Source organism: Eulemur rufifrons, chromosome 19 (assembly GCF_041146395.1).
Source record: "Eulemur rufifrons isolate Redbay chromosome 19, OSU_ERuf_1, whole genome shotgun sequence".
Lineage (NCBI taxonomy): Eukaryota > Metazoa > Chordata > Mammalia > Primates > Lemuridae > Eulemur > Eulemur rufifrons.
In genome coordinates this window covers 60271077-60282897 of record NC_091001.1, presented here as the reverse complement: position 1 = coordinate 60282897, position 11821 = coordinate 60271077, and the positions used below count along the sequence as shown (strand labels likewise).

Here is an 11821-nt window from a genome sequence, read left to right as displayed (position 1 = left end):
TTAACATGAAAGTTAAGGGGTGGGGAGAGATGACTGGGTTAATTAAAAACACATGGCCAGCGTAGTACACTACAGATGTGTTTTCACGGTGTAAGACTTCTCTTCCTGGTAAGAGATTTAATTTGAAAATAAGTCTTCAGGATATAGTCGTTTGTTCTGCGGCTCCTTGCTTTGGTTTATGTATTCAGCAGACAGGATAAGAGCCTCCTTCCCTGGGAAGTGGTGGTGGGGTGGTGGCGGGAAGTGAGTGTTGCCCATGGCAATACTGATCTCCATTTCAGGACCCACCCAAATCGTCCCATCCCATCCTCCCTGCCTCCACTGCATCCCTAAATGCCCTGGACATGGACCTGGGAAGGCTTTCATTGGCCTCAAAATGTCGCATGAAGGGCTCTGCCTAAGACACCCAGCACCCCTCACAGTGATGTAGGACTGACATTATTCTCAAATTGGCATCACGGATGACAGTGTGGTGAGCGAGGAGCAAGGGCTTCATTTTTAAATCTCTCAGCAGCGTTCAGAGGTGAATCACGGGTCCTGTCCTCCCCTAGGCTTTGATAGTCCCGGGTAAACTGAACGAAAGCACAGCAAATGCTCATTCAGGAGCACATTGGCCACCTTATTCCAAAGCTGCTCGCAAAGGTGTGGGAGGAGATTGGCCCAGCCCGGAGGCAGCCAGGCATAGAGAGGATGTGGCATCGCTTTGGCCTTTAGCCTCCTGCAGTCTCTAACCCCGAGTGTCTTAGTCTGTTCGGGCTGCTATAACAAAATGCCTTATGCTGGGTAATTTATAAACAACAGAAATTTATTGCTCACAGTTATAGAGGCGGGGATGTCCCAGATCAAGGTACCAGCCAATCTGGTGTCTGGAAAAGGCTCGCTCTCTTTTACAATGACACTCACTTCATTCATGAGGACTTAATCACCTCCCAAAGGCATATGGATACTGTTGCATTGGAGATTAGGTTTCAACATATGAATTTTGAGGGGACACATACATTCAGACCATAGCACCAAGTTAGCCTGGATTATTTAGAATTGGGCCTTTTAGAGCAGGGAACAGTGTTATAAACAGTTTTTAAAAAAGGATGTGGAGACAATGCTAGCCTCAAAGATGATAAGAGACACCCTAGCTGTGGTATCCTGCATAAAAAAGAAACCTCGGAGGCAGGTAGGAAGGGGGGAGATGGGGAAGTGACTGGAATTAGGTATGGGGTTTCTTTTTGGGGTGATGGGAATGTTCTAAAATTAGACTGTGGTAATGGTTGCACAACTTTGTAAATATACTACAAATCATTAACTAAAAATTACTGAAAGTCATTATGGTACGTGAATTATACCACAATAAAGCTGTTGAATAAAAAAGAAACAAGTTGGATCACAGAGAGATGGTATAGATGCAAAGACTCATTGCTGCTGTGTCTCCTTCCGGATGGACAAACACTGGTGACTCTAGCATAACCCAGAGCTGCGTTAGAAAACTGGAAAAATTCTGTTTTCTCAGACCAAAGCCAGTGAGCAGAAATTCCAGGGACACAGATTTTCCTTCTGACTATGACAAAGGTCCAATAAGAGGATGGAAGGCCTTATGTGAGTAGTGCCCTCCCAGGCCCTACGTTTAAGCTCAGTGGCCTACCAGGGATGGGGGACCAGGGGCTCTGCACTGAGCTGGGTGACATGATGCCTCCTGAGATGATTTTGAGGTCTGAGGTTTAGGGATTCCACTGCTGGGATGTGGCAAATCCCCTTTCCCTCTGAAGCTCAGTTTGTCCCTCCAAAAGCTGGGCATGGTTTTTGCCACATTTCTAATTTATCTGGATGGGGATGTTTATGTGATGCTCTGAGATTTGTTGATCAAAGAGGCCAGGAGAACACAGACTCCCTGAAGACTTAGACTTAGGTAATAACAGGAACTCGGCACCTGACAGACTACAATTGTGAGTCCATAATAATAGTAATTAATGCAAGAATAATAACTTCACTCCCTATTTCCTATTGCCACTTTTGTTCTGGGTGGCTCGCAAGCCCAACAGAAAGAATTTTAGCCACTCCTGGGGTGTGACCTTATAGTACCGCTTTAATGTTTGTTTGTTTTAGCAGTTATGGTTTTTAAAAAGTATCAAAGTGTTGTTTCCTGTAAGAAATTTAGAAAAGGCAGAAAGCAATGAAAGATACTATAACATAAATTAAATCTGAGTCCCACAGGACAGTAATAACTACTCTTGACATATATCTTGTTGTATTTTGGTGTATTTCTTTCCAATCTTTTTTTAATCATATAGCAATATATTGTTTTATAAAAATAAAAATGTTAGTAAACCAATTTCTAATTTTACAACATATTCCAGTCTTTCCAAGTCACAAAATATGCTTCTAAAAATTATCTTTAATGGTTGATTGGATTTGACTATACATGTTTCTATATTAAAATATAAAGTTATTTTATATATTATTTAATATATTTAATATTTATATATTAAAATATAAAAATGCATTATATATTATTTAATATATTTTATATATTGTATATTAAAATACAAAATTAACATATCATATGTTAATATATAAACATATTAATATATTTATTCCCAATCATTATAGATTTAGGTTGCTTCTATTTGGTTTTGCTATTGATAATGAAATTTTTGAGGTCAAAGTCTTGTGCATATTTGAATATAAATGCCCTGGACATGGACCCTAGATGTGGAATTTCCGATTCAAAATGTATAAACATTATTCAGAGTTTTCATATCTATTTCCAAATTGTCCTTCAAAAAGTTTGTGTCTATTATACATAAGCCATCAGGGCATGAGGGTATGCATTTGTCATGTCTTCTTTAATTTTACTTATCATTATTAAATATTTGCCAATGTGGTAGTTATGTATACAATGGTATCTCATTCTTTGAAATTTGTGTTTTCCTGATCATTATTCAACTTATTCACTTATTCAGCATCAGTATTTGTTTATATTTCTTCTTTTGTGTGTTGCAAACTCATGTCCTTTATTCATTTTTCTGTTGGACGATTTGTTTTTTTCTCTATTGATTTATATATATTATGGACATCAAATCTTTGCTTCCTTTACAAGTTGCAAATATTTCCCCCCATATTGTTTTTTGCCTAATTAATTTTTTAGGGAGAGATAAGTTTATTCTTTTCCTTTTCCTTTTGTTAATTTTTTTATTGAGGTGAAATAATGCATGTATAATTTACCATCTTTGCCATTTTAAGGTGTACAGTTCAGTGGTAATAAATACGTTTATATTCTTTTTTCCCTTCATCACCCTCTCCCCTCACCTTACCCAGCCTGCCTGTTTATTTTATTTAAGATGTTTTTTGATATACAGATTTTTAAAATATTATCAAAATCTAATGGTTTTGTTTACAATTTCTGTCACTGGCATGATTCTTAGAAAGTACTTCCACCCAAAATGTATATAACTATTTCTTTATTTGCCTTCATTGTTTTTGTAATTTTACTTTTTACATTCATATCTTTAAGCTATCTGGTGCTGATGTTGATTTATTGCATGAAGTAGGAACTTCATTTTTTTCTAAATGGTTAGCCATTTGACCAAATATTGAAAAATTTCTCCTTTATTTAGCTAGTTTGAAGGGCCACTTTTATCATGTATTAAAATTTCATGTATATTTTTATGTCTTTGGACTTTAAATTCATTTATTAATTTGTCAGCCTTAGCCTATGTTGCTCCCAGCCTATCTCAACTAATGTTATATATTATGTATTATTTTGTTACGTGTTGTAACATCTGGTAGGACAAATTGCTGCTCATTTCATATGAAGTTTATTCTAGATATTTGACAGTTTCTGTAGCTATGGCCATTGGAAACCTTTTTTCCATTAGATAGTTTTAACTAGTTATTGCTAATGTATAGCAAAACCCTTCTTTTTCAAAAATATATGTTTGAGCACATCACAACTAACTAAACTGTCTTATTAGTTCAAGTATTCTATATGCATGTCTTTCTCTTCTTTACCTCTTTTTGTTTGTTTGTTTTACTGCATTGGCTAAATATTTTAGACTGATGAGTAAATAGCAAGCAAACAGCAAGCAGAAAAAAATTTGTGTTCTAAAAGATGACAGATTCCAGACAGTAATTCCATCATACGTGTCCACATCTTCCTTCTGAACACTTCTCTTTCTGATCATCCCACTGGAGTCTTCCGCACCTGCCGCAGCCAAGCATCTTACACGGCTTGCTCTCATGTCGTGAATGGAAACGTGCCGTTTTCAGAGGCACAGCTTCCCTAAAAGAGAGACTTAACATATTTCTCACAAGCTAGCCCCTTCTACCTCAGATGGGAACATAATGCCAAACTTCAGAGTGAACTACGCAAATGTTCAAGGCATTGAAGAGCCAGGCAGATGTGTTGAGGAAGGCAGGCAGGATTAGAGGCACTTTTGTAGACAGATGAATTCTCCCCATCACCAGGATAACAAAGCCCTGAGCAGCGTGTCCTCTTCCTCAAGCGCAAGGATGCTTGAGTTTCCTATTTTAGTTGTGGTCCAAAGAGAAGGCTGAGGTGAGCTGGAGTTGCAATCAGTCAACAGAGATGGCAGTAAACTAACCAGGTGGCCAGAATGGTGATGGCAGTTCCCAGTGGACCTATTGTGAGCACTTGTCTCCTTTTCTATTTTGCTACCTTTACAGTTAAGATCTTGGGCCTGATTCTTGACACAGTCTGCCTCATAGCTGCTGGACAGAAGGGGTCTCATTAAACATTTCCACAGAAGCACTCTCCTACCACTCAACCCCACACATCCCCTTCCACCTGTACCTCATCCCAGTCCATCCCAGGTAAGAGTCCTAGTAATTGTGGTGTCAATGCATGTGAGGAATTCTTGTTGCCCTACTAACCACCAGCCTGGAGACTGAAGGCCATCTGACCCATGAGTGGCCCGTCTAAAGTCCTGCCCTGAAGGCTCACTTTCTAGGACTGCTCTTAGTGCCAACTGTCTTAGCCTGGGTTCCCCTAAAAGCACAGCCTGAGACAAAGGCTTATCTGTGATTGTTCATTTGGGAGTGTGGCTCTAGGTGTTAGGACAGGAGCCAGCATAGGATAGGAGATCAAAACAGGGAAAGAGGGAGAGTCAAAACAAGGACGTGTTATCAAGTTGACCAACTGCTACAGGGTGCTCAGTCCCAATGGACAGTCGGAGCAGCACTATGACATGCAGCTCAAGGCCTTGCTCCTGGGGAAAGAGACAGGAACGCTTTTGTCCATTGGCTCTCTCTTGCCCCCAGTTCTTGGTTGAGGGTTGCCCCAAAAGACATCAACTACTCCTTACCTTGGTTGAGCAGGTGGGGTCCCAAGGATATCCTACACTGAGGGGTGTCAGAGAAGCCCTGGGGCAAGGTGCCATTGGATTACACCTGTGGGATACTGCCCAACGCCAGAGCGGAACTGGTAGCCATAGTTGTGGGTGAAACAAGAGCTGAGGCCAAGAGGACTTCAAGCAGTGCCCAAGAGGCATCCAGTAAACCATCCAAACCCTGTGACTAGAAGTTTTCTTTCATAACTTTTAAAATGTCTTTAAGAATGAGTAATCTAGAGTCATCTCTGATCTGGCAGAGTAGATACCATGAGCAAAGCTCACCCTCCCGAGTTGAAAAAATTTATGGACAAGAAGTCATCATTGAAATGAACTGGTGACAGACAAGTCCAAGGAATATTGTGGGGATTTGATCCCTTTATGAATCTTGTGATAGATGAATGTGTGGAGATGGCAACTACTGGGCAGCAGAACGATATCGGAATGGTGGTAATACGGGGAAATAGTATCATCAAGTTAGAAGCCCTGGAACGAGTATAAATAATGGCTGTTCAGCAGAGAAATCCATGTCCTCTCTCCAAAGGGCCTGTTTTACTATGACATCAAAATTGGGTCATGTACATTTTCATATTAAACTTTTGTAATAGTTGAGAAAAAAAAAGAATGAGTAATGTAATCAGGTTTTCTATCTCCTATTGAGTTCATTTTGGTAAGTTACATGTTCCTTTTTATTCATTTATTTATTTATTTTTGAGACAGAGTCTCGCTCTGTTGCCCAAGGTAGAGTGCCATGGTGTCAGCCTAGCTCACAGCAACCTCAAACTCCCGGGCTCAAGCGATCCTCCTGCCTCAGCCTCCGCAGTAGCTGGGACTACAGGCGAGTGCCACCACACTTGGTTAAATTTTTTTTTCTTCTAACAGGGTCTTGCTCTTGATCAGGCTGGTCTTGAACTCCTGACCTCAAATGATCCTCCCTCCTCAGCCTCCCATGGTGCTAGGATTGCAGGCATGAGCCAACATGCCCATCCTGGTAACTTACATGTTACTTTGAAAATCATTCCATTTCCTCAAAGGAAGCCGATCATAATCCCAAAAGATACAATTCTGAGTGCCATAATCCCAAATGTGGAAGTCCCAAAAGATCAAAATCCCAAACATATAATTCTGGAAAAAATAATTTTAAAAATTATTTAAAATGCATTTATTTAAAAGGGAATTTATTTGAGAAACATATAAAAACTACGAAAGACTTCATAGGCAACTTTACACTATAAAATAGTCAATAATAACATTTTTTACAGTCATAAAAACTCATAAAGAAATAGGTCAGAAAGGGAAATGCATGAACACATGTCACTTTGGTTGGTAATTGTGTGCACTCAGCTTTGTAACTGCGGTCATCTAAAACATACTTAATTTCCAAATAAAGACAATAATGAGGTAATAGTTCCCTCTAACGTGATGCAACTATTCTGTGATTGTGATTTTTCAGGATTTTAGATATTAGGGATTTTAGGCTTTAGGGATTTGATCTTTTGGGATTTCAACATTTGGGATTATGGCATCCGGGATTGTATCTTTTGGGATTATGATCCAAACCCTTCATCAAGGTCCTCAAACATGCTAGTGTAGTTTTTTTCTCTTCCTTCCTTTTTCACTAGATATTTAAAGAGTTGCCTACTTTACTGTTTTTTGCTTTTGTTTTTTGTTCCCTGAAAATCATCACATAGGATGTTTTTATTTTTGGTATTGTTTTTCTTTTTACAAAAACCAGCTTGGATTGAATTATTAATGATACTTTTCTGTTTTTCAATTAATAATCAATGTCTGCTTTCATTATATGAATATCTTTTCACAGCTTTACTTTACATTTATTTTATACTAAAAAATTTTACTTCTTGAGATGAATACTTCATTTATTTTCATTATTGCTTTTTAAAAATAATAATAGTAATTTAGAATATGATTTTTTCCAAGTCTAGCTTTGTCATCTGCCAGAAATTTTGAAATCTGGTATTATTATTGTTATTTTCAAAACAGTATTTAATTACATTTTATTTCCTTTTTTACCTAAGCGTTATTTAGAAGAACATTGCTTAATTTCCTGGTATTTGTATTCTACTATTTAATATTTTTCTCACTAATTCTTTGTATTATTAGATTAAAGTTAAAGAGAGTTTATATCTAAGAATTTACTAATATTTCTTTTATGATCTAATGTATTTTCTTAGTTTATAAATGTCACAGGGCCATTTTAAAGGAATATAAAGTAGCTGTGCATCGTAAATAGTGAAAAGCTTATTGATTATTTAATTCTTTTGTGTCCATTTGATTAATCAAAGTCTATGAAAGAAATGATAAATGTTACCACTAAGATTATGGTCTTATCAATTTCTTCTTGTTCTTGATTTCTAAGATTTTTTTCCCAGAGACAAGGTCTGTCTTATTGCCCAGGCTAGAGTGCAGTGGCACAATCACAGCTCATTGCAACCTCAAAATCCTAGGCTCAAGTGCTCCTCCTGCTTTAGCCTCCCAAGCAGCTGGGATTACAGGCACACACCATCATGCCCAGTTTTTATTTTTTGTAGAGCCAGGGTCTTGCTATGTTGCCCAGGCTGGCCTCAAACTCCTGGCCTAAACCCATCCTCCCCTTCTCTGGCCTCCCAAAGTGTTCGGATTACAGGTGTGAGCCACTGGGCCTGACCAGATTTTATTTTTAAAATTTAGCTGCTATTTTCTGCAGAACTTAAACATTCATGAGCCTAGCTTCGTTGTGATTTGAATCTTGTATTGATATGATATTCTGTATGATGTTTTTTCTTGAATTCTTTTTTGTTTAATATTAATATTGCCATTCCTACTTTAGTTTTTGCTTTGTTTTGCTTTCATTTATGTACTATATTTTTGTTCATCCTTTTAAAGAAGAGCTTATGGGTCACTTTATTTTACACCTACCTTTTTTAAACAATATATGTGACTCAGATTTCTGTGGAAGAAATAGAAGCTGTTTTATGTATTTCAAGCAGAAAGGAATTTAATACAGGGAATTAGGTGCTTACAGAAGTGTTAGGAGAGGCTAGAGGAGTGAAGAGATTGGCGGCCTCCACTGGACTATTGATTCCAAGTTCAAAGCACCACATCGGCTGCCCATGGCAGAAAGCTATCGCTGCTGCTGCCAGCACCACTGCCTCTTCCCCCTGGAAGCTGGTGACCAGGCATGGCAGGTCTGGCCGCTGCCAATGGTCCTGTCTGTCCAAACTTGTTTCCCATCAACCAGCAGCAGGAAGGTGGCCTTCACTTCACCTCTACCTGCCAAAGCTCCCTCAAATGCATCTTACTAGCCCAACCTACTCTATACTTAGCATCCTCATTTTGGAGGCCTTGAAAAAGGTAATTTTTAGTTTTACAACCTCTCCAACTAGAAGGAAGATGGAATGGAAGTTGGGAGAACCAATCCAAGAATCTACTATGTAGTGTTGAATTTATCCTTTTGAATTTTGAGAGCTTCTGCTTCAAAGTGGGAGTGTAGCCCAGTGCATTTATTATGATAACTACTAATATTGACCTAACTTTTTTTTTTTTTTTTTTTGAAATAAAGTCTCACTCTGTTTCCCCGGCTAGAGTGCCGTGACGTCAAGCTCACAGCAACCTCAAACTCCTGGGCTCAAGCAATCCTTCTGCCTCAGCCTCCCGAGTAGCTGGAACTACAGGCATGCGCCACCATGCCCGGCTCATTTATTCTATATAAATTTTAGTTGTCCATATAATTTCTTTCTATTTTTAGTAGAGACGGGATCTCCCTCTTGTTCAGGCTGGTCTCGAACTCCTGACCTCGAGTAATTTTCCCGCCTCAGCCTCCCAGAGTGCTAGGATTACAGGTGTGAGCCACCTCACCTGACCTGATCTAACTTTTTTAATCTTATGTTTACATGCATTTCTACTTTTGTATCTTTTGGTATATTGACCAACTTTTATTTGATTTCTTTTTAGTAATTTGCAAGCTTTATATCTCATTTTATTCTACTACAGATTATCTTCAGATTAAATATACATAAATAAATATGTATTTAGATTATGTATATCTTTAGGTTAAATATGTATTTTCATATGTTTGTACATATGTATATTTTTTCAAGGCCAAAAATACATTAGTATATATCAACACATGTACTAGATGTATTATACTAGTCAGGGATCCTGCTGCCAAATAAGAGAAGCCGTCTGTTAACTTGCATAGAAAAGGATTTGAGTGGAAGGGTACTTGGTGGATCCTATGGAATTGGTGGGAGGCCTGGGGAGCCAGGCAAGCAGGGAGGCGGCAGGAAGCTAGACCAAGGTCACACCCAGGAGCACCTGTTTTGAGTCTTGTGCTGCTACGACCACTGCCCCAGGGCACAGGCCTCGGCTCTTTCCCTTCCTCTGAGTTCAGACCCAGGACAGCTTTCCTTACCTAAACTTAGGCCATCCAACTCCAGTTGCTAGGGCTCTGGGAAGACAAGTGTTTGGCTTCTTCACTTCAGTCCTGAAAGGCTGGCCTCAGATCCCACCAGGACTCCCATAGTGGCTGATTCTTTGAACCTCCAAATGTGTCAGATGCTGGTATCCCCCAAAGTGAAGTGTCCACTGTATATACTTCCTCATTGTCAAAGATGAGAGATTTAGTCTGTTTTCCCTTCTTTTTAGTCTGATCAACAAGCATTTATTGACTGCTTTCTGTGACTCAGAAGCTGTCACAGGCACAACATATGGAAATCAAGAGGCCAGTTTCTGTGTTCTGCATAGTCTGTAGGGGAGAGTTAGATACTTAGAGGTGCTGTTTTAATGTAATGAGACACGTGCTGGGAGCATGTGTGTTCACAGGGTGGGACTGGAGCAGGGGAGGGGGATACTTAGCCCAGTCCGAGTGGGAAAGGACGAGAGCCTGATCTGATCTCATAAGAGGAGCATTTTCCAGGTGCCCAGAGGGGGAGAAAGACACAAGGACCCAGATAGGTGGAACCCCCAGACCATAGAAAATACATGCACTTTGCACCAGGGCATGAAATGCAAGGTGAGACCAGAGGAGCTGGGGCTGGAGAGGTAGATGGGGCCACTTCATGCTAGAGGTGACCAAGGGAAGGTGACCCAGGAGAACATGGATCATCACTATCCCCATCGAGTTGGTGCCTGGTGATTATCTCACCCTGAAATTTGCTGAGTCTTTTAACCCACAGAGCTTCTAGCCCGGGTGGAGCCTGGAGAAAGGGGGTGGGGGGCAGAGAGATAGCAGAGCAGGGAGAAGAGTGCCCGTGGGACGGCTGCACCCCAACCCTGCTGTCCGCCTCTGGCTCAGCAAAGACACGATCACTTCTGCAGTCTAGTAGATACCAGAGAACGTGGCTTGAGTGGCCTTTAGAGTAAGGGGCCCCAGGGACATTTTCTGTGGGGAGGACCACCTGAGTCAGGGAACATGCATGGGGGAGGCCTCACTGGCCCAAGAGAGGACAGCATGTGGATGTCTGACCTCCAGAGGCCACGCAGGGCCCATTGGTGTTGGCCAGAGAAGTAGCACATCCAACAGAGTGACCACAAGAGGGACCTTCAGGAAAAAAAGAAAAGCACTACATGAGCTTAGCCTTCTCAATAACGGTGACATTTGCTGGTGGCTGATTGTGGACATCAAGAGCGAGTTTGCTACAAGGCATAGAACACGGCACTACTTCCCAAAAATGCTCCTTAGATCTCTTTCTCCTCCCAGCAGCTGTTCAAATCCCACCCTCTTCCACCACCTCTTCGGTCTTTTGCCTCGTGTGTGTTCTTACGCAAAGCAATCTGCTGCTGCCATCAGGTGGCCCCCGCCCACCGGAACCTGTCTTGCCGGGACCTGACCTCAGCAGGCTGAGTCACACCTGCATCATCCTTGTGGGGCCGCATCCTGCTTCCGGTCCCAACCCCACTCTTAGCTCCATTGAGTTCTCTGGGGGCAGGGCGGGGAGCCAAGGAGGCCGCTTTCTCTCCCTCCTTCTGAATTAGATTCCCCAACACAAAAAATCAGGTTTTCTGGGGAAATCTAAGTTCGCTCATGAACGTGACCATGTATTGTTGCTCAGTCACCTGAGCCGGCTATTTCTGCCTTTCCAGACTGCACTTAGCCATGCCCTGGAATGAACTGGGGCAGAAGTTCTTAGGTCCTGACCACACAAGCTGTTCCCAACTTCCCTTCCCCTTGGCGTGCCGTGGTGAACTCTGAATTCCAGCACGTCTCCACTGTGCTGTCGAGCCTTTCTAGGGCTGGCGGGCATTCTGCCACCGAGCTGGTCTTTGTGGCTTTGTGCCCACAGTAATTACTAGGGCTGGGCCATGCACACCCTCTTAACCCCCTCTACTTCCAGCCTCCAGGATCAGCCCCCCTGCGGCAATTGGAGGGAGTCTAACCACAGACCGGACCTGTGTGGTAGCAGGTGGTCTGCTTGATCCTGGTGCTTCAGTGACGCTGTGCTAACCAGTGGCCAGACGGATTCAGAACATGTCCAGGCATGTCT

General features: G+C 41.2%; 1 pseudogene; it reads left to right on the top strand.

Annotated features, from left to right (window-relative positions):
- The first annotated feature begins 5601 nt into the window (after positions 1-5601).
- Positions 5602-5848, top strand: LOC138399973 (small nuclear ribonucleoprotein G pseudogene; annotated as a pseudogene).
- Positions 5849-11821: the final 5973 nt, after the last annotated feature.